Below are 24,484 nucleotides of genomic sequence, written 5' to 3'. Positions count from 1 at the left end.
TGATTTTAGCCAGTGAAAGGAGATATAAGCTTACAAAAGCATATTGATTTGTAAGCATCCTGGGGAGTGTGGGGGTGAAGGGTGGACCATGAGAAAGGAGGTGAGTGTAGGCAAGCATAAGTGAAGGTGACCACAGGCCCTATCTCTCCATGAAATCGTTAATCTGACTTGCCAACCAAAAGGTTTGAATCTGGATTTCTGGCTCTTGTTGAAAAAGAAGCAATCAGATAAGGACCGGCTGGCGGGGAGCCTGGCTGCTCCTCTGGACTCCACACATGGTCTTCAGTGCAGCGGCGTCCCTCCCCTTCCCCGTGACTGCAACTTTCACCTCTCCTGTGTGTTTCCTGCCTGGCTCCTGTGCATATCTGAATGGTGCACGTTATTATTAACCCTCTTTGATGAGTAATTGGAAGCCCAGGCAGTTGAGTAAATTTCCCAAGGTTGCCTAACTGAAAGTGAAGGAACTAGAATTGGAATTTTGGCCCATTATATTCTAAAATCCATGATCTTCATGCTCCACCAACCTTCACAGAGGATATTTATGTGGCATACAAATATCAGTTAGAACATATACTCATGGACAGAAGTGGTGTAAGAAAGAGTCTGATATTTGGGAGTAGGGAGACCTGGACTCAAGAGGAAGCTCTGGCACTTGCTGGGTGTTACACCTTGGGCACATCATTTCATGTCACCTCTCTGGGCATCAGATGGCTCATATGTAAAATGAGCATGCCCAGGTCTACTTCCCAAGGTTTTTAATATCACAGGAGATGTCTGGAGAGTCCTAGGTACAATGGCAAGCCCTACAACTCTAAGGGATTGCTAGGCCAGCAAGGAGGGGGCTGGCAAATTGGTCCTGCTGTAAAGGAAAGTCAGGAGGGCTTGATTTGAACCAGACTTCTGGTGGCTGAGATGTTAAAGAATCAGCCTGCAATGCAGGAGACCCGGGTTTGATCCCTAGGCTGGGAAGATTCCCTTGCAGAAGGGGTTGCCATTCCCTTCATTGGTGTGCAACCCACACCAATATTCTTGCCTAGAAAATCCCACGGACAGAGGAGCCTGGCAGGCTAAAGTTTGTGGGGTCTCAAAGAGTGGGACACGACTGAGCGACTAACACGCTTTCAGGAAAGGAAAGGAAAGAGAAGTCACTCAGTCGTGTCCGACTCTTTGCGACCCCATGGGCTACAGCCTACAGGGCTCCTCCCTCCATGGAATTTTCCAGGCAAGAGTACTGGAGTGGGTTGCCATTGCGTCAAAATATGAAAGAGCTGGCTGAGCCTAGTTGTCCCTGATTGAAGGGTAAGAAGGGTACAGTTCAAATGCACCCAGGGAAATCAGCGATGATACTCGAGATTCGAGGGAGGGTCGGTTAGGTCTCCAACTGCCCGGTTTTCTACCTGTCTCTCAGCATCCCGCCCAGCACCTGCCGGGGCGTCCGCCCTCTCTGAGGGCCCGGCGCCCCTCCCCGCGCTCGCTCCCTGGCCCCCCAGGCCCCGCCTCTCCGGGGCCGGGCCCGCCCCCCTCCCTCGGCGGGCGGGGCCCCGCGGCTGAGAGCCGAGCCCCTGCTTCGCAGACGCTGCCTCGGAGCAGCCAGGCGTCCTGCGAGCGCCAGCGCGCCGAGCCCAGGTGAGTCCGGGTGGGTCGCCGCGTGGGGCCGGAGGGAGCGCACCGAGCATCGCTTCTCAGCGCGTCGCGTTGACTTTGAAACCGAAAACACGTCGGCGGCAGGAGCCCCGCAGCTGCCTCCCCGCAGCCCGGCCCGGCCGCCTGTCCCCCGCTCGCGGCTGGCGAGTCCCCGACGGCCGGGGGTGGGAGGGTGGGGTGCACGCGAGGAGGCCCCGGGGCCCGGACCCCGGGTCGGGAGAAGCCGGCGGGGCAGGTGTCCCCTGATGCGGGCAAGTGGGTGCGGTGTGTATGGGCGGGGGGCGGTTGGGTTCCGGGCCCCGGAGCGAGTTTTCTGAGCAGAGAAGGGGTACTCCGAGAATGGAGACTGGGGGTCCCGAGCTGGGGAGCGCCTCCAGGGCGAGGGTGTCCACTCCGCGGACCAGAGGCAGGTCGGGGTGTGCGGGCCGGGGAAGGACTTTAGGCGCGTCTGGCACGCGCGCCTGCAAACCCCTGTCTTCCCCCATCGCGCCGTGAGGCATCCCCTCTTTCCACTTTTGCAGGACTTTCCAGCCAGAATATTCTAGAATAAAGCTTAAATACTGGCATGCATGGAACCTCAGGGAAGCCGTTCGATTGGGCGTCCTCATTTAGAACCTCCCTCACCCCCAGCCAAGGAGAGCTCAAAGGGGTCTTGCAGGAACCCAAGACTCAGGTAGGAACGAGCTGCCCAGAGAACACCCAGAGAATTGGTGGAAACTGGGTTCTCCACAGCAGATGGCCTCGCCCTTGTTACTGCTCTGCAGGGTTTTGGCAGTTCTGAGAATTCTCAGTGAATTCTGGGGCCACTGCTCTTGCTACTAACCCCCGGGCGTCTCCTCTGACTTTCTGGGCTGTTTCTGCCCCCTCCTGCAGAGTTTCCATATTTGGCTATTTCAGATTTACTTTCATCAGAAGTCGGTTACCTCGCAGTGACAGGCAGGGCTGCTATGCGCTCGCGGTGGGGTTGGTGAAAGGAGGCGTGGCTCCCGGCGGGGACTGTCCCCTGCGCACCCCACCCTCCACAGCCCCGGGCTCTGACCCGTGTCCCTTCCGGACAGGCCTCTAGTAACCAACTGAATTCAGTAAATATTTATTGGGCACCAGTGCTGGGTGAGAAATGGGGAAGGGCCAGTGGAATACTTTCCTTCTTTCAGAGATACTTGCATTTTAAAAGGAGACATAAAATGAAAATTGGTTTAAGTGCTTCTGGGTATAGAACAGTTCTGGCGGAGGTGGGTGAGATAATTTTAGGCAGGGAAAGCCTGGGCTAGAACCCCTCAAATGGAGCATGCAGCTGCCTGCCTTGCCTTCCCCACAGACAGCTGAAGACAGGGGTGTTAGCGCGATTGATGGTTTGGGTGAAAACCTTATCATCTGAACACTCTCACCTGCAACTTCAATTTAAACAAGAGAGACAGACGTTGCTGCAGAAGAGATGAAGGTGCGTTGGAGGCAGAAAATGTCCAACCTTTATTTATCAAGGTTGTTGTTGTTGCTGTTTTGGTTCTTGTTTTGGACTCAGTGGAATGGGCTGACTCTCAGATGCTGGAATCTCTCTCTCCCTGGGTTCTGGACACTGGGAGAAGAAAGCCTTCTGTCTGAGCCAAACTGTGGAAGCCCCGCCAGAGGGGTGGTGGTGGAGGGGGAGACTTTCTCGGGTCCTCTGGGCTGAGGTCTGAGGACAAGCAGGGTTTCCATTGATCCACAAGCATCATCCACCTGCCCTGGGTGGCAGAGTAGTGGAAAAACTATGGAAAGGTGATGGGGTCCCATCCACTGGAAGTACTTGCTGTCGCCACTGGAATAATTGCAGAGAGAGGGGGCTGGATGTCTCTGAGTCAGTCCCATCAGGCTAGCCTGGGAAACAGACCGCCTGTGATTATCTCAGCTTTACTGGAGAGGACCCTGAAGAAGAAAATATTAAAGCCTTGTTCATAAAGCCCTTCCCCTTTCAAAGCATTTTTCCCATTACTCTGGACATTTTGTTCTCATTTTGTCCTCCACGATACCCTTGAGAGTCAGGCCAAAGCAGGATTATTGTCCACATGGCCCAGATGGGGAGGGGGAAGCACTGAGAGTGAAATAACCCTTTGGACACCACTGCTGGGCCAGGCCTGGGTCTCCAAGGACTGTGGTTCCTCTGACCCAGGCCCCTCACCTTGGTTTCTCAGAGCTACATCCACCCACCTCAAGCTCAGCGAGGGGTGATGAGGGGAGGTGCCTGCATGCCTGCCATGCTTGGTTGCCTCCGACTCTTTGCAATTATAGCCTATGGACTGTAGCCCGCCAGGCTCCTCTGTCCATGGGATTCTCCAGGCAAGATACTGGAGTGAGTAGCCATTTCCTCCTCCAGAGGATCTTCCCAACCCAGGGATCAAACCCACATCTACCCAAGTCTCCTGCATTGTAGGTGGATTCTTTACTGCTGGGCCACCAGGGCTTCCCTGTTGGCTCAGATGGCAAAGAAACTGCCTGCAGTGTAGGAGGTTCAGGTTCAATCTCTGGTTTCGGAAGATATTCTGGAGAAGGGAATGGCAACCCACTCCAGTATTCTTGCCTGGAGAATCCCAGGGACAGAGGAGCCTGGCAGGCAAGGAGTCAGACATGACCGAGCAACTAACAAGCAGACTCAGACTCTGATCATGCCTGGATGATCTGTTCCCAGTAACACAGAGCAGGTTCTTCTGGATACTCTGGCCACAGCATGGACAGACACCTCCTGTGATAGTTCCACCTCCGCTAGCAAACTCAGGGTGAGAATCAGGGTATCTGGTCTTGTTTGTAGCCTGGCGTCTGGCACGGAGGAGGACTAAACAGATGCTGGTGTTGAATTCACTGGAAGTGTGTCTCCCTTGGGCTTCGAGCTGCCGGGGCCCGATGGTTGGGAAACGCATCCTGGGTGGGGCTCTGGAGACACTGTGCTGCCAGCAGGACTCATCTGCACCCCAGAGTCAGCATAGCACCGTTCAGTTGACAAACAGCTGTCTCATCTGCTGAACGTCTCACTGCCTCCCTGAGAGCAGGGAGAGGCAGCTACTGTTCTTGCATGTTAGTGGGCTGCAAGCTGGGCTCAGACATGACTTCAAATATCTCACAGCGCGTGGGGAGTGGCCAGGACCTCAGCGCATGTCTTCTGACTCGAGTTCATGAGCTCTGATAGTTTTGTGGCTAGAGGAAACCAGGATTCTGGGCAGGAGGGTGGGGGGACCCGAAGGGCGTTCATCAAAGGTTGCCTGACACCTCTGTCACCCATCCGGGTTCTTTAATGAGAGTCAGGAGACCAGGGAGAGGAGGGCAGCGGCTGAGGCCTCCTCTGAATAGCGATGCCTGTTCAGATGGTGACTTTTCCTGACGTTCCTCTGGGGCAGGAGCTGTCACCCCAGTAGTGTTGTAGGTAGGGTGTGTGTGTGCGTGTGTGTGTGTGTGTGTGTGTGTCAGGGAACAAGCTGCAGGGCAGAAGTCACCCCCAGGGCTGCTGAGGATAGAGCCAGGCTACAGAGTTTGCTGCTTTGCTCAGAGCGAAACTGCATTTGGAGGGCCAGACAGCAGCCGTTCCCCTTGGGTCCCCAGCAGGCCCTGTCTTGTGAGGAAGTGGGCTGGAGGGGCAGGGGGAAAATAAAAGTGAAAACACTCAGCGGTCCTCATAGAAAAATTCAAAGTCCCTTTGCGGTGGCAGTGATAAGTCCTTTCTGCCCATTGGCACCTGGAGGCAGGCAGTGGTACCTACAGGCGGGGACGGGGCTGTAGAGAGAGCAGATGCAGCCAAGTGTTGGCGCAAGTCCTGTGGCCCCGGGGTGACTGAGGGAGCCCGAGGAGCGCCCCGCCCCAGGGTTCGTGTTTGCAGGAAGGAGTACCCAGCTCACTTCCTTCCAGGAGAGCCTCACACCTTTTTCCTTGACCCGCGCTCCATCATCACCTCTCCTCTCCAAGCCAGAGCATCCCCGAGGTTTCCTCTGCAGCTTTTCTCTCTCTCAAGGAAAAGGAGCTCTCTTGACCAGTGGGAGAGCACCTTCTCCATCTACACCCCCGATCCCGCCCTCTCCTCTCTTGGAGACAGACCCATTCCCTTCATAATTCCCTGGCCACTGACTCCTTCCCCTCCACCACATGCTCCGTCTCTGTTAAACAAGACCCCAGCTTCCTCGCCCTTTCACCGACCAGATTCTGGAAAGAGCAGCTGGCACTCGCCCTTGCCCTTGGCGTTCTCTTCCTCGTCGGCTCCATGCACCTGCCCCTCTGCCCGTGTTGCCCTTTGCAGGCTTCCAGGGCTGCTAATCCTCAGTCGCCAGCCTGCTCTGCAGCTGCTGCTCGGCTCCTGGAAGGGGGCCACACCGTCCCCACTGATGTTTCCTTCCTTGACCTGGAGCTCCTCGTCTTCTTCCCGCCCTGAGCGGGGCTAGGGCTGTGTCTTCAGGCTCCCCTGGAGCCCTGCGGTGCAGCCAAGGTTAACCAGCACTCCTAGGCAAAGGCTGATCAAGTCTCTGCCTCTCAACCAGCTCTCTTCTTGGCCAGTTCGATTTGTGATGTTTCAGGAGCCCCTTGGGCTTCCCTTGTGGCTCAGCTGGTAAAGAATCTGCCCGCAATGTGGGAGATCTGGGTTCGATCCCTGGGTTGGGAAGATCCCCTGGAGAAGGGAAAGGCTCCCCACTCCAGTATTCTGGCCTGGAGAATTCCACGGACCGTGTAGTCCATGGGGTCACAAAGAGTCGGACACGACTGAGCGACTTTCACTTTCATAGGAGCCCCTTAGACACTCACCCAAGCCCCCTTCCCCCGCGTTCTCCCTGAGCCTGACAGACATCCCTGCTGCGCCCTCATCTTCTCTGCCCCGTCTCCAGCTGGTCCTGACCTGCTGTCTTTCCCCGGGGCTGCTGCCTGAGTTCCCCCGTCCAGCCCCCTCCTTCCTATACTCCCTGAGCTGTCTGTTCACTCACTTCCCTGCTCGTCTGTCTTCTCTCCACACTGCTGCAGGGGGGACCTCCTTACTGCAGAGTCTAATCAAGACCTACTCCTTCCACTCATGGCGTGGTAGAAATAGTGTGGACTTCAGATCTGTTATTTATGACTTTCCAGTTGTTGTTGTATGGTTGGGGCAAGTTGCCCAACTTCCATGAGTTTCTGTATTCCCACAGGTAAACAGAGATAGTAATGTCACCCACTTGGGGTTGCTGGAAGGATTAAACGAGCCAATTATATACACAGAGCCTAGTGTCTGGCAAGTATTCAACAAAGCTGGCTTTCTTCTTTTATGTTTTTGACAGCATAGGGATTTGTGGGGTTTCTGGGGAGGTGGAAAATGTTTGTCTAGCCTGAAAGCATTCAAATTTAAATTAAAAACAGACAAGCACAAGACCTGCCACATACCAGGGTAGACCATCATTTAAACTAGCCTATTGCTTCCACTCTGCAATCTCTAGACCAGGCCAACCTCAAGGGCCAGAGTAGGTGAACTGGCACAGTGCAGGGCATGGTGTGGATAAGTTGTGCTGAGCCCACAGCAGGCAGAGGGCAGAGAGGGGGGCTACCAATCCCAGATAAAAGGAGGCCCAGCTCCAGGGGTGGGTGTCAAAGGGAGATTTCCAGTCCTTGAGAAAGACTCGTGGGCAGAGCAGTGCAACCTTGGAGGAATAGTGGTGCTGGGCAGTGAGGCAGCACGGGGACCCAGCAGAAGAGAAAATGGACTTGGGAAGCCAAATACAGGCACTGGCTTGGTCACCAGAAACAGAGCCGTCACTTCGGTGGAATCAACTGTGAGGTCACAGCAGAATGAGGAGTGAGTCGACTTGGGGCCAAACTGCCAGCCAGAGCCCTCTCTGTGCTCCCTTCCTAAGCGGATGGCTCGGGACAGCCCCACCTGTGCCCTGAGCCTCCATTAGAGGAGCCCTTGATGCTGGCGGATGGAGGTGGGGGTGGGCATGGAGTTAAGCTGAACCAGTCATGAAAGTCTGTCTTTTGCCTTCAGGATGTGGGGACTCTGAGGAAGAGACTGGGCAGGTATCCCTGATACAACTTAAGATAACGTCCCATGCTTCCCTGGGTTAAAGGCAAAAAAGTGAAGGCTTGAATGCTAAGTAGATGCAGAGTAAAAGAAATGACCAAGCTGGTGGGATCATTCCAGGAAGCCCCTCCTGAGGAATGGGAGGACGGAGAGTTGGGAGGAGGCTGGGGAATACTGGGCTGTGGGCAAAGGCGTCTCTGCAGGACATAGGAAGGAAGGAATGTGTGTGTGCTCAGTGGGTCTGACTCTTTGCGACCCCATGAACTGTAGCCCTCCAGGCTCCTCTCTCCATGGGATTTCTCAGGCAAGAATACTCGAGTCAGTTGCCATTTCCTCCTCCTGAGGATCTTCCCAACCCAGGGATCAAACCCTTGTCTCCATTTCCTACATCTGCTGCATTGGCAGGCAGATTCTTTACCACCAAGCCACCTGGGGAGCCAGGTGAATAGTTGTTCTTAATGGATGGAAAGTAGATTATTCTAGAATGAATTGATATTGAGCTAGTTGTTATAGAAAAACACCCAATAATTTGGGCTTTGCTTCAACCTCTCCATAGCATTCCCACAGACCCTCCTCTGAAATGTCCAGTGCCATGTCTTTGCTTTGGATGGGCAGATGGTACATTCTTTCAATTTTTCCTCGATGCTGACAAAAATTCCATATATGTGAGTTCAGTGGTTCACTGACTGACACTGGATCTGTCTAACAAGTGTGACTTCTATAGCCCCTATCTCGTCCACCTTGTGACTATATTGCTGGGTTACATCAACTCTGGTTATGCTGGGTTGAACAGCTGCAAGGCCTTGTCGACTAAAAAAAAGATGCACAAGCTGAGAGTTGTGACTTCCCTTTTATTTGGGGCAAATTGAGGACTGCAGCCTGGGAGACAGCACCTCAGATAGTTCTGAGAGACTGCTGCAAAGAGGTAGTGGGGGAGGTCAATATATAAGATTTTGGTGAAGGGGAAGTTCAATGCAATCAAATGTTTGCTTTACAAGAGGCTTTCTGCTAGTCACAAGGAGTTGTCATCATGAAGGGATTTAGTGCTTTTCTAGATATGAAAAGAGGCAAGGATTTGGGATTATGAAATCAGTTCCTGAAAATATCTAACTATCTAAAGACCTGTTCCCAAAACCATCCCAAAGAAAAAGAAATGCAAGAAGGCAAAGTGGTTGTCTGAGGAGGCTTTACAAATAGCTGAGAAAAGAAGAGAAGCAAAAAGCAAGGGAGAAAGGGAAAGATATACCCAACTGAATGCAGAGTTCCAGACAATAGGAAGAAGAGATAAGAAAGCCTTCACAAATGAACAATACAAAGAAATAGAGGAAAACAATAGAATGGGAAAGACTCGAGATGTCTTCAAGAAAATTGGAGATATCAAGGGAACATTTCATGTAAGGATGGGCACAATAAAGGACAGAGATGATAAGAACCTAACATAAGCAGAAGAGATTAAGAAGAGGTGGCAAGAATACACAGAAAAACTATATGAAAAAGGTCTTAATGACCAGAAAAACCACAATGGTGTGATCACTCACTTAGAGCCAGATGTCCTGGAGTGTGAAGTCAAGTGGGCTTTAGGAAGCATTACTACAAACAAAGCTAGTGGAGGTGATGGAATTCCAGCTGAGCTATTTAAACTCCTAAAAGATGAGTCTGTTGAAATACTGCACTCAATATGCCAGCAAATTTGGAATAGTCAGCAGTGGCCACAAGACTGGAAAAGGTCGGTTTTCATCCCAATTCCAAAGAAGGGCAATGCCAAAGAACGTTCAAAGTATCATACAGTTGCTCTCATTTTGCATGCTAGTAAGGTTATGCTCAAAATCCTTCAAGCTAGGTTTCAACAGTATGTGAACAGAGAACTTCTAGATATACAAGCTGGGTTTAGAAAAGGCAGAGGAACCAGAGATCAAATTGCAAACATTTGTTGAATTGTAGATAGCAAGGGATTCCCAGAAAAATATGTACTTCTGCTTCATTGACTACACTAAAGCCTTTGACTGTGTGGATCACAACAAACTGTGGAAAATTCTTAAAGTGATGGGAATACCAAACCACCTTACTTGCCTCCTGAATGTAGGTCAAGAAGCAACAGTTAGATCCGGACATGGGACAAACGGACTGGTTCCAAATTGGGAAAGGAGTACGTCAAGGCTGTATATTGTCACCCTGTTTATTTAATTTATATGCAGAGTACATCATGCGAAATGCCGGGCTGGATGAATCACAAGCTGGCAAGCTGAAGATTGCCAGGAGAGATATCAATAACCTCAGATATGCAGATGATACCACTCTAATGGTAGAAAGAGAAGAGGAACTTTAGTTCCTCTTGATGAAGGTGAGAAAGGAGGGTGAAAAAACTGGCTTAAAACTCAATTAAAAAAAAACTAAGATCATGACATCTGGTCCCATCACTTCATGGCAAATAGAAGGGAAAACAGTGCAAACAGGGACAGACTTTATTTTCGGGCTCCAAAATCACTGCAGACAGAGGCTGCAGCCACAAAATTAAAAGACAGTTGCTCCTTGGAAGGAAAGCTATGACAAACGTAGATAATGTATTAAAAAACAAAGTCATCACTTTGCCAACAAAGGTCCATCTAGTCAAAGGTATGGTTTTTCCAGTTATCATGTACAGATGTGAGAGTTGGACCATAAAGAAGGCTGAGCACCAAAGAATTGATGCTTTCAAATTGTGGTGCTGGTGAAGACACTTGAGAGTCCCTTGGACAACAAAGAGATCAAATCAGTCAATCCTAAAGAAAATCAACCCTGAATATTCATTGGAGGGATTGATATTGAAGCTGAAACTCCAATACTGTGGCCACCTGATGTGAAGAACTGACTCATTGGAAAAGACCCTGATGCTGGGAAAGATTGAGTGCAAGAGGAGGGGGTGGCAGAAGATGAGATGGTTAGATAGCATCACCGACTCAAAAGATACAAATTTGAGCCAACTCTGGGAGATAGTGAAGGACAGGGAACCCTGGCATGCAACAGTCCACGGGGTCACAAAGAGTTAGATGGGACTTAGAGACTGAACAGTAACCAAAGATCTGTTCCACCAGTTTCCCTGGAGCACAGAGCGCTTCACTCTCCACCCTGATCTGCCTTCAGGGTGTGGTGAAGGTCAACAGCTGCAGCAGCACAAGGTTCAGACTCCGCAGTAGTAGATGGCAAATGCCCTTGGCAAGCACCTGTTTGTAGTTGATGGCCTTCTATACTTGACTTATCTGTTCCTAACTTTCTTCATATCATTTCTCCTGCCTGGAATGCCTCCTGTTTTAATCTACTATTTCATGCCTCTTTCACTCTTTTCAAAGAAAACTCAAAATTAGTTTCTCATTAGAAAGGCTGGCCCCAAGACCATGCCCAGGTTCAATAATATAATAGGAGGACTCACAGGATTCAGTGAATAGTCATACAGCTAAGGCTTTTCACATTGAAAGGATACAAAACAAAATCAGCAGAGGGAAAAGGCACCTGGGACAAAGTCTGGAGGAGACTAGGTGCGTGCTTCCAAGTGTCCTCCCCTGGTGAAGTCACACAGGACGTGCTTGATTCATCCTGGACTGTGAATTGTGGTAACACCTGTGAAATGTCATCTATTGGGAAAGCTCATTGGAGACTCAGCATCGAGGGTTTTTACTGGAGACTGGTCATATAGGCACCTTCTGCATAGCATACACTGAAAATCCCAGACTTCCAGGAAAAAAACAAAAAACAAAAAACACAGCAACAAAAACAGCAGATGTTCAACCCAAACCATATTGTTTGCACAGTTTAGGTACCATGAGCAACTCAGGATGGGGACAGCCCACCCCAAATCCACCTTCCCAGACATCATGCAAGGGCTCTCTAGGGGTGGCAGTTGCAGCCCTACTATCTTAACCCTTTCCTGCCCAGCTTCCCTGCATAATCCTACCTCAGTCAGTTCAGTCGCTCAGTTTTGTCCATCTCTTTGTGATACCATGGACTGTAGCATGCCAGGCTTCCCTGTCCATCACCAACTCCCGAAGCTTACTCAAATTCATGTGCATTGAGTAGGTGATGCCATCTGACCATCTCATCCTCCGTTGTCCACTTCTCCTCCTGCCTTCAGTATTTCCCAGCATCAGGGTCTCTTCCAAGGAGTCAGGTCTTTGCTTTAGGTGGCCAAAGTTCTGGAGTTTCAGCTTCAGCATCGGTCCCTAACTAATCCCACCTCAGTGCCTAACTATAATTATGCTACAGAGAGAATCCCCCTACGTGAGGGGCCAGAAGACCTGGGTTCGAGCCCAACATGGCCACCTACTGCTAGGTGACCCTTTGGATCCCGCAAACTTCATTTTCCTATTTGGAAAAGGAGAGTCGTAGTTCTTGTTTGTAGATTTCCAGGGTGACTGTGAGGATCAAGTGTGATGACTTAGTAGGTATCCACCCTGCTTGGTTGAGCGCCTGCTATGTCCAGGGCTGTGAGTGACCACGGAGGGCATGGAGGGAAGCGTGGTGCAATGGCTTTGATAGGAGACAAGCCTGAGGTCGAGTCCTGGCCCGGCAGTCGGCAGCTGTGTCACCTGATCATGCTCTTCGAGCTCCCTGAGCTTCAAGACCTGATCTGTAAAAGGTGAGCATGAGTCATGAAAGTAGTGCCTATCCTTCACCGGGCTGCTGTGCAGAGTACGTGCAACTAGGAAGCAGCTAGCCACAGTATCTAGCACATTGCAGGCACCCAAAGGGGCAGCTGTTCATTTACTCAGATATTCGAGTGCTTGCTCGAGACACAGTCCCAGCCCTGCTTTCCATGTATGGATACAGACTGATATTGAACAGATAATCACCTTAAAAATGAGTGTACTCAGAAGTGCGATGAAGGAGAAGTACAGTGTGATGATGGGTTTGTGCTGAGGAAGAAGGGGGCCAAGCTGGCTAAAGGGGCCTGTGAGGCTTCGCTGCATAGCGAGGCTTAAGCTGGGCTCGGATGACTTGAGTTCAGTGAGAGGTGGGGGTCGGGGAAGGGATGTTTCCAGAGCAGAGGCAAGAGCGTGAACGAAGGGAGACCAGTCTTAGGATGAGGGCTGGGGGAAAGAAGGGTCTCCACTCCTGTGAGGAATGGCAAAAAAAAAAAAAAAAAAGCCAGAGAGGCTAGAGAATAAGGGGTGGGGAGGGAGATGCCCTGGAGAAGTGGGCGGGGCCGTGGTTAGCTCCATGAAGGGTTTGGAACCCTGAGAGTGATGGGAGTCGGTGGAAAGTCTGTGGGAGTAAGAACACCTTGACTTTTTCAAAGGCCCGTCAGGCTGCTGTGTGGGGGATGCCTGGGGTGGGGGGGGGGGGGGCGGGGAGCAATGAGTGGGGTAGACCCGCTTTAAGAGGGGAGGCCCATAGCAGGAGACCGGTGCAGATGGGAGGGTGGTGTGAACTGGGTGTTGGAGGGGGAGAGAAGGCGCTGCCAGGGATGATTCCAGTTGTCTGGCCACTACAGCAGGATAAAAAGTGGCCCTTCATGGAGACGGAGCCCTGCAGAGAGGAGACATCAGTACCGTTTTAGGTGTGTTGGCGCTGGGGTGCCTGTGAAACACTGAAAAGGAGACGCCAGGTGGGCAGTAGCCCATGTGGGTCCAGATGCAGTGGGGACACTGGGGAGCGGTTAGTTTGTTTGTGATCTTTGATGGCAGGACACTGGTTTCGGGGACGCTAAAGGGAAAGAGTGTTTTAAAGTGTGCATTTGGGGTGAGGGTGGGGGTTGGGGTCACTAATATCTGATGTAGCTGGGAAGCCAGCTGAGATAAAGATGGGAAATTGACTACTGGCTTAAGTGACCCGGAAGTCCCTGGGCCCTGGGTGAGAGCAGCATGGGGTGCTTGGTGGGGGTGTAAGCCAGGCCCGAGTGGGCTGAGGATTGGATGGATCGGTTTGACCAGAGGCCGGTGGGGATGGTCACTCCACTGCATGAGGTGGGTGGGTGGGGGCGGTGTCAGGTGGTTTGGCTGGGAGGAGAAGGCAAGCTCGAGCTTCTTAGGCAAATGTGAGAGTGGGAATTTGGAAGGTGGCTTGCCTGTGAGAAGAGACCTGTGCTTGTGTGAGTGCCAAGGAAGGAGGCAGCTGAACAAGAGAGGCTGAAGGGAGGAGGCTGAAGTCTCGGGCATGAGGAGAGCCTGGTGCAGACGCCGCCTCTGCGAGGGCGTGTGGGCCGTGGAGCAGCCCCCCTCCACCCACACAGGGGGACAGAGTGTGCAGGCTCTGCTCAGTGGCAGGAAGTGGAGGTAGCTTTGGTCGGAAGACGTCTGTTTTCTGTGCAGTAGGAAGAGAAGTTTCCCGGTGAGATGGAGGGAGATGTGATCAAGGTCTGTGGAGAGAAGAGAGGTTTGCAACAGATGTTGGAAACAAGAGAGTGAGCTGAAAGGCAAGCTGGCCCAGAGCCCTGTGACCTGTTCTCCTGAAAGAAGTCTCTGGTGAAGGACTCGAGCCAACGTGATTTTGAATCTCTAGAACCTTGTGAGATGCCTCGGTGAGGACCCCATACCTATTTTTTTAATAAACAAAAACAAGAACGTCCTTCTCAGCATTTTCCCTCCTTCCCACGTACCTGCTGCCCACCCAGGGGCTGCTTCATGCTGGTGGGACCAAGGAGCACTGTTGAGGCTCTAATCTTCCACCCACCTCCTCATGCCCACTACCCCACTGCCCACCAAGTGCCCATCATCGGCCAGCTTTGCCTTCTCCAGCTGTGACCGGTAGACTGCCAGGACTCAGAACGGAGTGTCAGGCCCTGGGAAGCACGCTCAGTGGGAGAGAGCCTGTCCTGCCTCCTCCAGAAACTCTTGAGGCTGTTGTTCAGTCTTCCCGTGAGTTCTTACTGATCACCCAGCATGTGCCCTGTTCTAAGTATTGCTTACCTTCAGAAGCAGAAGAAACATTGCCGGAGGCAGAAGAAACATTCCCGCCCTCACAGAGCTTATATTCTGGCAGGAAGGTAGTAAAGGAGCAAGCACCTGGCATGCTGCGTGGTAATAAGTGCTTTGGGGAGGAATGCAGCAGGCTAGGGGGCTGCTGGGATGTTATGATTCCAGGTGGGTTGCGAAGTCCTCTCCTGTGAGCTCATGTTTGAGCAGGGAAGTGAGGAATGCGCTATTCAGGGGTCGGGGGTGCAAGTGTTCCAGCAGGGGGATAGCACGCAGGAGGCGCATCTGCCACTCAAGAGAGAGCCAGGCTCGTGCGACTGGAGTGTGTCCTGGGAAATGGAGACAGAGAATGGAGACCAGGTCACAGAACTCTGAGGACACCGGCTCACACCCTGAGTAAGATGGGGTCCTTGGGGCAGAGGAGGGACACATATCTGACTCTGACTGCTGGGTTGTGAACACACTGTGAAGGGACAGAGGCAGAGGAAGAGACCAGCCAGGGGACAAGGGCTGTATCCAGTGAGGATGACGGTGACTTAGACCGGGATGGTTACGCTGACAGTAATGAGACATGGGTAGGTATGTTTGGAGGAACAGCCAATAGGATTTGGTGTTGTGGGATGGAGAGTGGGAGGAGCCAAGGATGACTTCACAGCTCTTGGTCCAAGCTTCAGGGGGATTGGTGGTGCCCGTTTACTGAGCTGGGGGAAGGTAGTGGGAGGAGCCAGCTGGATGGGGACGGAGGAAGGCCAGATGTCTCACGTTTGAGATGCTTAATGAATAAATGTGGAGCTCTGGACTAGGCATTCAGGATGACTCATATTCAGGATGGGGACCCAGCCTGCAGATAGGAACCAGGAAATTGTCGGCCTTAGATGACATCTGAGCCCCGATGAGCTCACAAGAGCACCAGTGTAGATGGAAGCACCAGGCCAGGTGCCCGAGAGGTGGGGCAGTGAGGCATGGCCAGCGAGGAGAAGGTGATCTGGAAGCCAGCACATGTCACACTGTAATGGGCTAGAATCGAGCCCGGGAACTTGTCAAAAAGGTAGACTTCTGGGTACTACGGAGGGATCCTGATTCTAAAACATGTTAATTAGGGCACTCTAAACTATTGTGGATTTCCTTAGGTGGCGCTAGTGGTAAAGAACCTGCCTGCCGATGCAGGAGACATAAGAGATGATGGTTCAATCCCTGGATTTCCCCTTGGAGAATCCCACTTCAGTATTCTTGGGCTTCCCTGGCTGCTCAGACAGTAAAGAATCTGCCTGCAATGCGGGAGACCTGGGCTTGATCCCTGGGTTGGGAAGATTCCTTGGAGGAGGGCATGGCAACCCTATTCTTGCCTGGAGAATCCCCGTAGACAGGGGAGCCTGGTGGGCTACAGTCCGTGGTATTGCAAAGAGTTGGACATGACTGAGCGATTAAACACAGAACAAATTATTGTAACAAATGGGACCCCAAAACAAAGGTCTGTTTCTGTCCAAGCCAGTATTTTTTTTTAATATTTTATTTATTTGGTTGTGCTGGGTCTTAGTTGTAGCATGTGGGATCTAGTTCCCTGACTGGGGATCGAACCCAGGCCTTCTGCATTGGGAGCACGGAGTCTTAGCCACTGGACCACCAGGGAATTCCCCAAGCCAACATTTTGATCATGCCCCAGGGCACATTCTTAGCAGAGCATCCAGGGACCGAGCCACTCTGGAAACTGTTGCTGTGCTTGGCACCTAGGTATGCTCCCCACTGAATTGAAAACCCCTTGGAAATAGGAACTTGGGGTCCTGTCCCACTGCACCCTTTCCCACAATAGAATGAGAGTCAGACCTCTGCATGCAGCAGGCACTGAATAAATGCTGGCCAGGAGTGAAGAATGGACAGACATGGATACGAAGTGTTTATTTTTGTGCCAGACACTGTGTGCTGGTAATTTATGTGGATCAACACATCTAATCCTAACTCAGGATTAGAGTTAGCCTTAAAGGCAGGTGCCTTTAGTGTCCTATCTTCTAGATGAAGAAAAGGTGACACAGGAAAGTGAATGGCAGAAGAGGTTGGACCCCAGTGGTCTGGTTCCAGAGCTGGTCTCTAACCATCAGGCTGCACTGCCTGTCATTCCACACCTCCTTTTTGGTACCAGTTGGGATGTGATACCTTTTCTTCCAGCCATGACATGAAGTAAACAGCACTGGATTTGGAGGCAGAAAGCCTAGATTCAGATTCCCACTGCATCACATGTTGGCTGTGTAATTTGGGGGCATAGGTACTTCACAACTTGGGGCCTCAAGTACTTCATCAGAAACATGACTGTGATTTCCCCCATGGGGTTCGTATGAGGACTGGGTGTGATCTTGTTTGTGAAAGTACAAACTGCAAAGTCCTTGTGCAGGTAAGGTATTATTAACTTGAAAAAAAGATCAAACTGTGGAACCCCTACGACTGATTACCGTAAGAGCTGCCAGAGGGGTGTAGACTGTAGGAAACCCAACAAGCCTTGTTTAACCAGACCAGTTCCTCTATACCATCCTTTATGTATTGATGTTTCTTCCTGACATTTGGTTTGACAGGTTCGCTGTTTCTGAAAAACTGTGACACTTTTGTTCATCTGATAACCCTTAAGTACCCTCCACAGCTGACTGGCTCAGTTGTGGGAAGCCACTCTTCAGATTCTGTCTTCTTCTCTTGGGTCCCCTTTCCGGGCTCCCCACCCACTTCCCCTCTCTGTCGTCCTGATCAAGCCCATAGGTCCCAATAGCCTGACATCAAGCATTGAACTGAGCGGACTCTCATGTGTGGGCTGGGCACCTGGGGTGGTGGGCCTCGGGAAGCTTCTCTCCCTGGAGCTGGGCCGAGAGGACCACATTTGGTCCCATCTGCTTCCTCCCCAGGCCGCTGGTCAGGGGATTGCCTGTCTGCCTCTCCCAGGCCATTGACTCATGCCCCAGCCACAGACTCTCCCAGAGCTCTGGGCGCTTTTGGCAGCTGACAGAATGTCACTGGTCTGTGGTCAGCTTTGGAGATACGAACTGAATACAATGGCAGATGTGCATGAGCTTTGTGGGAAGCTGAGGCCCAGCTCAAATGAGGTTGGCTTTTGGTAGCTAAAAGTCACTGAAAGGTCAGGTCAGGGTTTCTGGATCCTTCTTGGCATGTCTGTTCTGTAGCCTGACGAGCCGTGGTCCCAGTCTCTCCTCTTTCCTTAGAGAACCCTTAGGCCATGGAGGGTAGGACCTGTCACAGTCCTCACTTCAACATGCTTTGAAGTCCCACGCTAAAATCTGAACTGCTATTCTTTGGCTTTGTTCCCAAGCTCCCGTGTCACTTCACTTGTGGGGCCGCTGGAAGTCTCCATCACTTTCTGAGAGCGTGTGCTCTGCCTGCCTGTCTTTAGGAGAAAAAGGACCATCAGGAAGGGAGAGAGAGAGAGCTAAGTCTGAGATGGTAGCCCAGTGACTCGCTGAAGCAGGGACCCTCACCCACACTCGGAAGTACAGTCTGGCTGAGGATGGGGGAGCCTTTCAAATGAGGAGAGGTGGGAGTTGTGGCAGGAACTAAGGGCAGAGGGTGAGCCCTGCAGGGAGCCACCCGGAGGTGTGGTCTGGGGTGGGAGGGGAAGCAAAAATACAGTGTCCCCAGGGGAGTTCTGAGAAGGAAGTGCCAAATGCCACATAAAGGGCAAGAGGGCTCCAGGTTGGGAGAGGCCAGGTGGCAGGTCTGATTCTGTGGTTATGGTTTAGAGTTTAGATCACCAACTGAACACAACGTGCTTTTCCAAACCGCTTACGTAGTAGGGCCCGACACCCGGGTGATTTGGGCCCCCAGCTTGTTCAAGAGCAGAGGGAGGGCAGTGGGTGGATGATCTGAGGAGGGACACGCGTCTGAAGGGACGGCTCTGGAGTTGGGAGGGGAAGGGAGGGGAGAAGGTGGCTGGTGCTGGTGTTGCTGGGCTGGTTGCTGAGTAGCCTGGAGACCGCTCCCTGCCATGAGGTGGTGGTGCTGGTGTGAGGATTCCTCCCCGCCCCATGCTACATTTCTTTTTCCCCATCAGTGTCTGCATGTAGTGGTTTCTCAGCAAAAGCATGATTTACAAGTGACTGATTGACCGTGTTTAGTGGGAGACCTTTCAGTGTAACCAGGAATTCAAAAGGGTGCATTGGGTGAAGCGAGGAGGAAAATGTGTTTGGAGGATGAAATGGAGACATGAGAAAATTGCAACAGAAAGGGTAGAGGAGAAGCAGTGAGCTTAGTCAAGGGTCCCAGGGGAGAAGGGGCAGCACCTTGTGGGGTGGGAGGGGGGGTGTGGTCTCTGGAAAACCCACCTTGGTGCATGCATGGGAAGGTGAGTCAGCAATGAGCTGTGCCCACCCACAAGATTATCAAGGTCTTAGTAAGAGGGCTGACTGAAGCGGGGTGTGGGGGGAGAGTAGAGGACATGGGAGGAGAGGTGGGCTCACAGGACTCTGTCATCAGACTTATACTCATCACTTTCACTTCTGGGTGAGCGCATGGGGGTAGTAATGTGGGTACTTGTGGTGGAATTGCTAAATTGTGTCCGACTCTTGCAAACCCATGAACTGTAGCCTGCCAGGCTCCTCTGTCCATGGGATTCTCCAGGCAAGAATGCTGGAGTGGGTTGCCTTTCCTTCTCCAGGAGATCATCTCGACCCAGGGATTGAACCCGGGTCTCCTGCATTGCAGGCAGACTCTTTACCGACTTGAGCTACAAGGGAAAAAGCCAAGTCCATTCACAGCAAACAGGTGAGTGAGGAAACATGAGAAGAGGAGAAGAACATAGGAAGGTTTTGGGAATATTTAGGCAAGTCTCCATGGGCTGAGGTAGTTGTCTTCTCACCTGAAGGAAGGAGTGCCTTCAGAAAAGGAACCATTGATGGAGGGCTCTGTGCGCTCTCTTGGCTGACTCTGGGGCCTGGAGACTAATGAGGACAGCCCCCTCTCCCAGCAGCTCATCAAGCAAACCCCAGACCTAGAAGTGGGGACAGCAATGGACATGGAGCTGAAGCTGAGGATCCCTGAGTCAAAGTTTCTTCTAAAGGAAGCTCTTGTGGGAAGATCAGCGGTCCTTTCTCCTCTTGTTCTAACTTCTGAGCAAGCACATCCCAAAGGTCTCCTGCAGCATCACGTGGAGCAGGTAGACTCTGGATGGTTCTGAGCAGGAGAGAGAATTCCCTTCAAGGCTTCCCTGAGAGAGACTTGATATGAAAGCAGCAGCTGCCTTAGAACCAGGAGCCGGGTGGGAGTGCCCTTCAGCCCCTGACCACTGGCTTCTCTCCACCAGCGGTGCTCTGCTGCTCTGCCAGGAAAATAAGGAACCAGAGGTTTCCTGACAACTTGGAGAGAAATCACACTTCTCTTCAAAGGAATTAAAACCATGCCCACGTCATCCTTCATCCTGCATCCAAGAAAAGCCTCTTCTGCAAAAGTATAAGGAAAAGAAAAGACACTCTCCTTCTGCCTCTGTGACATCAGAGCTGGCCATCCTGTGGGTGGACGGCTCGGGTTGAGGGCCAGTTGTCATGTGTCATCAGGCAGGAGTCACCTGCTTCCTATGTGGTCTCCTGTGTGGTTTCCCATCCTGTTAGACCTGATGGAAAAAGACCTCGCTTTGCCTGCGTTTCTCCAAGGCCGTTCTTCTGGGTCTAACCTTCATGGTTCAAGGTTAATGAAAATAAACCCAGTCTGGGCTTCCCTGGTGGTCCAGTGGTTAAGAGTCTTCCTGCCAATGCAGGGGACATGGCTTCAATCCCTGGTCCAGGAAGATCCCCATATGCCTGGGAGCAACTAAGCTTGTACGTGAGCCACAACTATTGAGCCTGTGCTCTAGAGCCCAGAAGCTACAACTACTGAAGCCCTCAAGCCCTAGAATCTGAGTTCCACAAGAGAAGCCACCACAATGAGAAGCCCACACACCACGGCTAGAGAGTAGCCCCCACCCACCGCAACTAGAGAAAAGCTCGCACATAACATTGAAGATGCAGCACACCCATAAATAGATGAATAGATAAATCTTTAAAAACAAAGAAACCCAGTCTGTCCCAGAGGTCACGTGGTGGTGGTGCAGTTGTGTTAGGTTGTGGGAACAGCAGAGAGGCAGAGAAGGTGGCGGGCTGGAGCAGAGACCTGGCGGTAGTCTTGAGGGCTTTTGCCTTTCAGAGGAAGCAGATTTCTGGGCCATTGCAGACAGAGGCTTTGGGGATAGCTTGGGGCCCATCTCGGTTCTCTCCCTGTGGAGGCAGCATGCTCCATAAGGGCTTTTCTTTTTCCTCTTTTGCCACCTCCTCCTCCCTCCTCCTCTTCCTCTTCTTTTTTGTTTGGTTTTTAGTTATTGTTGTTGTTTTAATTTTCCTGCTTGTCACCCTTCTTCCTGGAAGAGCAGTATCTCAGAATTCAAGGGTCAGATGTGACGTTGAGAAAGCGGACCGCCTGTCCTCCCACGGGTGGGTGTCTGGCTGTCCCTGCTGTGGCTATATTCTATTAGATCACTGCCCAGGGCACAAGTTCTGGCATATCCCTGAGTCACCCCATCTTGGGAGTCCACATTTTAACTTTTCCTCAGCACTAACCGCCATCTCCCCTCCCTTAACTTAAGCCCAGGACCCGTCGCTGGGTCTCGGGTGGGTTTGGGGAAATAAGGTATTTGCACCTGCCCCCTGTTGCCAAATGTGCCCCTCAGGGGGTTGGCTTCTCATGGTCACGGGGAGGCCTGAGCAGAGCTGAGAAACGGGCAGTTTGCCGTCCAGCAGCCCATCCTGTGACTGGCAGCTTCATGGGCCAGTGTGGTGCTACCCATCCGCTGCCCACGGTTCAGGGACCACCTGGCACCTGGCCAGCCTTTGTGCCCCCATCTCGTCACCCGGGCCTGCAGGTCTCACCTCCCACAGGAAGCAGTGTCTCAACTCTCAGAACCCTGTCTTACAAAGAGGCCTCAGGAGGGGCTGCAGGCCTCTCCCACCTTCCCCAGACCACCCTGCTTCCCCAGGCACCAAGGTACATTTAACAACTATCCCTGGCCCCTGGGAACTGTTGTCAAATCCAGTCATTGGTTCTAGGGATCTCACAGAGGGGTGGTGGTGGGGTCATACCAGCTGAATGGGGGTTACCTTGGGGGGAAGCAGCACCTATTAAATCTCAAACAGAGGGCTTCCCTGCTGGCTCAATGGTGAAGAATCCGCCTGCCAATGCCGGAGACAGAGGTTCCATCTTCCATCTGGGAAGATCCCACATGGCGCAGAGCAACTAAGCCCGTGCACCCCAACTACTGAGCCTGTGTTCGAGGGCCCGGGAGCCACAAGGACAGAAGCCTTCATGCCTAGAGCCTGTGCTCCGCAACAAGAGGAGCCCTGGCAATGAGAAGCCCGCACATCACGACTGAAGAGTAGCCCCACTGCTGGCCCTTGTGTTCTGAGATGCTGCTCTTCCAGGAAGAAGAGTGACTAGCAGGGAAATTAAACAAGAACTAAAAACCAAAGGAAAAAGAAGAGGAAGAGGAGGAGGAAGGAGGAGGCGGCAAAAGAGGAAGAAGAAAAGCCCTTTATGGAGCAGTTGCCTCCATGGGCAGAGAGACCTCCATGCAGCGACAAAGACCCAGCACAGGCCAAGAATAATAAATAAACGGTCCCAAGTAGGGAGCAGGGGCTGTGCTGGGGCAGGACCAGACCGCAGACTCCCGCACTAGCTTCCTGGAGCTCCCCCGCAGCTATTGCTCTGGAATGTCTTATCTCTCCAGATCCTGTGTTCCTGACATAGTTATAAACCTGTTATGTCAAATGTCATCACTAAAATGACAGCCAAGGTAAAAAAAAAAAAAAAAAAAAACAAAGGTATATATATATATATATATATCCTTGTGCAATTATAAAACAATTATCCTTAGCCCAAAGAAAATGTCGCCATTCCTCGGAACCATGTAGTTTATGGTGGAAAGCGGTCGGCTGGTCTGAGTCATCCCCGTTGCCCTGAGGCTGGCCCTGGCTCTGCCTCTCCCCACATTCTCCACTTGCTCTGCTTCCCGTCCGGCCTCCTGTCTCATTGGTGCCCTCGTCACTTAGTCCTCCGCACTGGAACCCGCGGGTCCTCCTCCGTGTCCTCTCCCGCAGCCCTTCCATCAGACCCGTTTCGGAATCTAGCATTTTCTCTCAGAAACGCTTCACGAACATGGCTCCTCTCCGCTCCTGCCTTAGATCAGGCCATCGTCATCCTCCTTTGGCCCGTTGTGGTGCTTCCTCCCCTCAGCTCCCCGCCTGGGCCTGTCTTCTGTGTCTGTCATCCCCCCAAAGTTGAAAACCAAGGAGTGAAAACCCGGACTCCTTACCGGCACCCCCTGTCTTCACGGCGTGCCCTGCCCCCTCACCACACGCCTCTCACAGGCGCCTCGCGAGGCGCTCCCGGAAGGGGATTCGGTTACACAGGAAACGGCTCCACCACGGGGGACGGCGAATCTGGGAAGCCACACGGAGCCTGGAGTGAGGCCCCTCTAAGAGGACTCACGGCGGGAAGCTGCCCACCCGCTCTAGAACGGACGGGACGAAGAGAGGAGATGGTGTTTCCAGAGCTTAGGAGCTGGGGACCTGCCTGCTGGAGCTCGTCCACAGAGAGGGCGGCCATTGGTGGGGATGAAAGCCGAGGAGGAGCCCAGTCACTGTTGAGATGCTGCCTAGCACCGAGGGATGAGGGGACAACCGTCTACGTCTCCGTTCCTCCCACCCTGCAGTCTCCTGCCAGTGTCTCGCCTTGGCTGAACCGAGCCAGAAGCCAGGGAACCCTGCAAACAGTGTTTTGGGGGGCCAGCTCTCTTCACAGTGCAGATCAGGGCAGAGGGTGGATCTGAGAGCCAACAGGCAGGTGAATGGTGTGTTCCCCTAATTCCAAGTTCAGCTACAGTTAATCATTAAACTGCTCCAGAACTTTGTGATACCCTCTGGGAAATGGTTCTATCTACTTCATTTTAGAAAATGCCTCCTCCTCCTGCAAGACCAGTGGGGATGTTTTCTTCTCTCTGGAATCATCACACACCTCAGAAAGTGGTGTGTGATGCTACACCACTCACATGGGCTACCCCTTACCTGGGCTCCAGCAGCTTGTTTAAATCTCTCTTGATGGGACTTGCCTCCAAAGTGTTGTCATGTATCATTCCCGGGTCTGATTTCCGCTGCTCCTCTTAGAGACCCTCAAGGGCAGACGTGTTGTCACAGGTCTACGTGTTCTCAGGACCTGGCCTGGGGCACGTAGGTGCTGAGTCCATGCAGGCATGTACAAACAAGGAAGCCCTGGGATGTCTCCCCACGTGTCACAGCAAGTGAGTGGCGGAGCAGGGCTTGAGCCCAGGTCTCTGGTCCAGTGCCCTTTTCACTCTGGGATTTGATCTTGAATTTTCAATGATTAAAAATTGAAAACCCTGAAGACAGTTCCTGGGCTTATGTATTATGAAGTAAAACATGATATATAGAAGCATTCCTCAGTTTTCCAAACCTTCATTAATCTATATGATATGCTGGGAGACTGTGGAGGTAGTGTGGACAGACAGACACAGACCTTCCTATTTTCACCTGAGACTGAATTCTGCTAGACTTGTGCCCTTTTGACTCTAACTAAAAGCCAAATGCTGTTTCAGAATGTTAGTTTATTTATTATGTGTTCCCCAAAAATGAATAAGAAGAAATATCTAAGTGAAGAAGAACAGTGGGGTCAAGTTGAGGCCCGGGATCTACCAGATATTAAAGCGCATGACAAAGTGTCTTAAGAAAGGAAGAAAGAAGGGAAGGGAGGAAGGGGAAGAGGGAGGAAATAATTTAAATAGCGACATCACAGACTTTCTTTGGAATTTCTAGAAAATTCTCAGCTAAAAGATGCATCAGTTTATGAAGCTTAAAAATAACATTTAAAAGGAACTCAGTATGAGTTCTTAGGGAGCAGATGGGGTGTCATTTTCTCTTGTCTTTTTTGG

General features: G+C 51.9%; 1 protein-coding gene and 1 non-coding gene across 3 annotated transcripts in view; one reads left to right on the top strand and one right to left on the bottom strand.

Annotated features, from left to right (window-relative positions):
* The first annotated feature begins 1,525 nt into the window (after positions 1–1,525).
* The window catches only part of TRAF5 (TNF receptor associated factor 5), a 45,985-nt gene continuing 23,026 nt past the window's right edge, over positions 1,526–24,484 (top strand). The window contains exon 1 of one of the 2 annotated variants that reach the window (XM_059875302.1): positions 1,526–1,626. The gene's annotated coding sequence lies outside the window, so the exon portion shown is untranslated. 2 annotated transcript variants of the gene reach the window in all.
* TRNAG-CCC (transfer RNA glycine (anticodon CCC)) lies at positions 16,084–16,156 on the bottom strand. The gene has a single exon. It is a non-coding gene; the product is annotated as a tRNA-Gly (tRNA).

Source organism: Bos taurus, chromosome 16, assembly GCF_002263795.3.
Source record: "Bos taurus isolate L1 Dominette 01449 registration number 42190680 breed Hereford chromosome 16, ARS-UCD2.0, whole genome shotgun sequence".
Taxonomy (NCBI): Eukaryota; Metazoa; Chordata; class Mammalia; order Artiodactyla; family Bovidae; genus Bos; species Bos taurus.
Note: the sequence above shows the minus strand (reverse complement) of the source record. Positions and strands in the feature narration are given on the sequence as shown.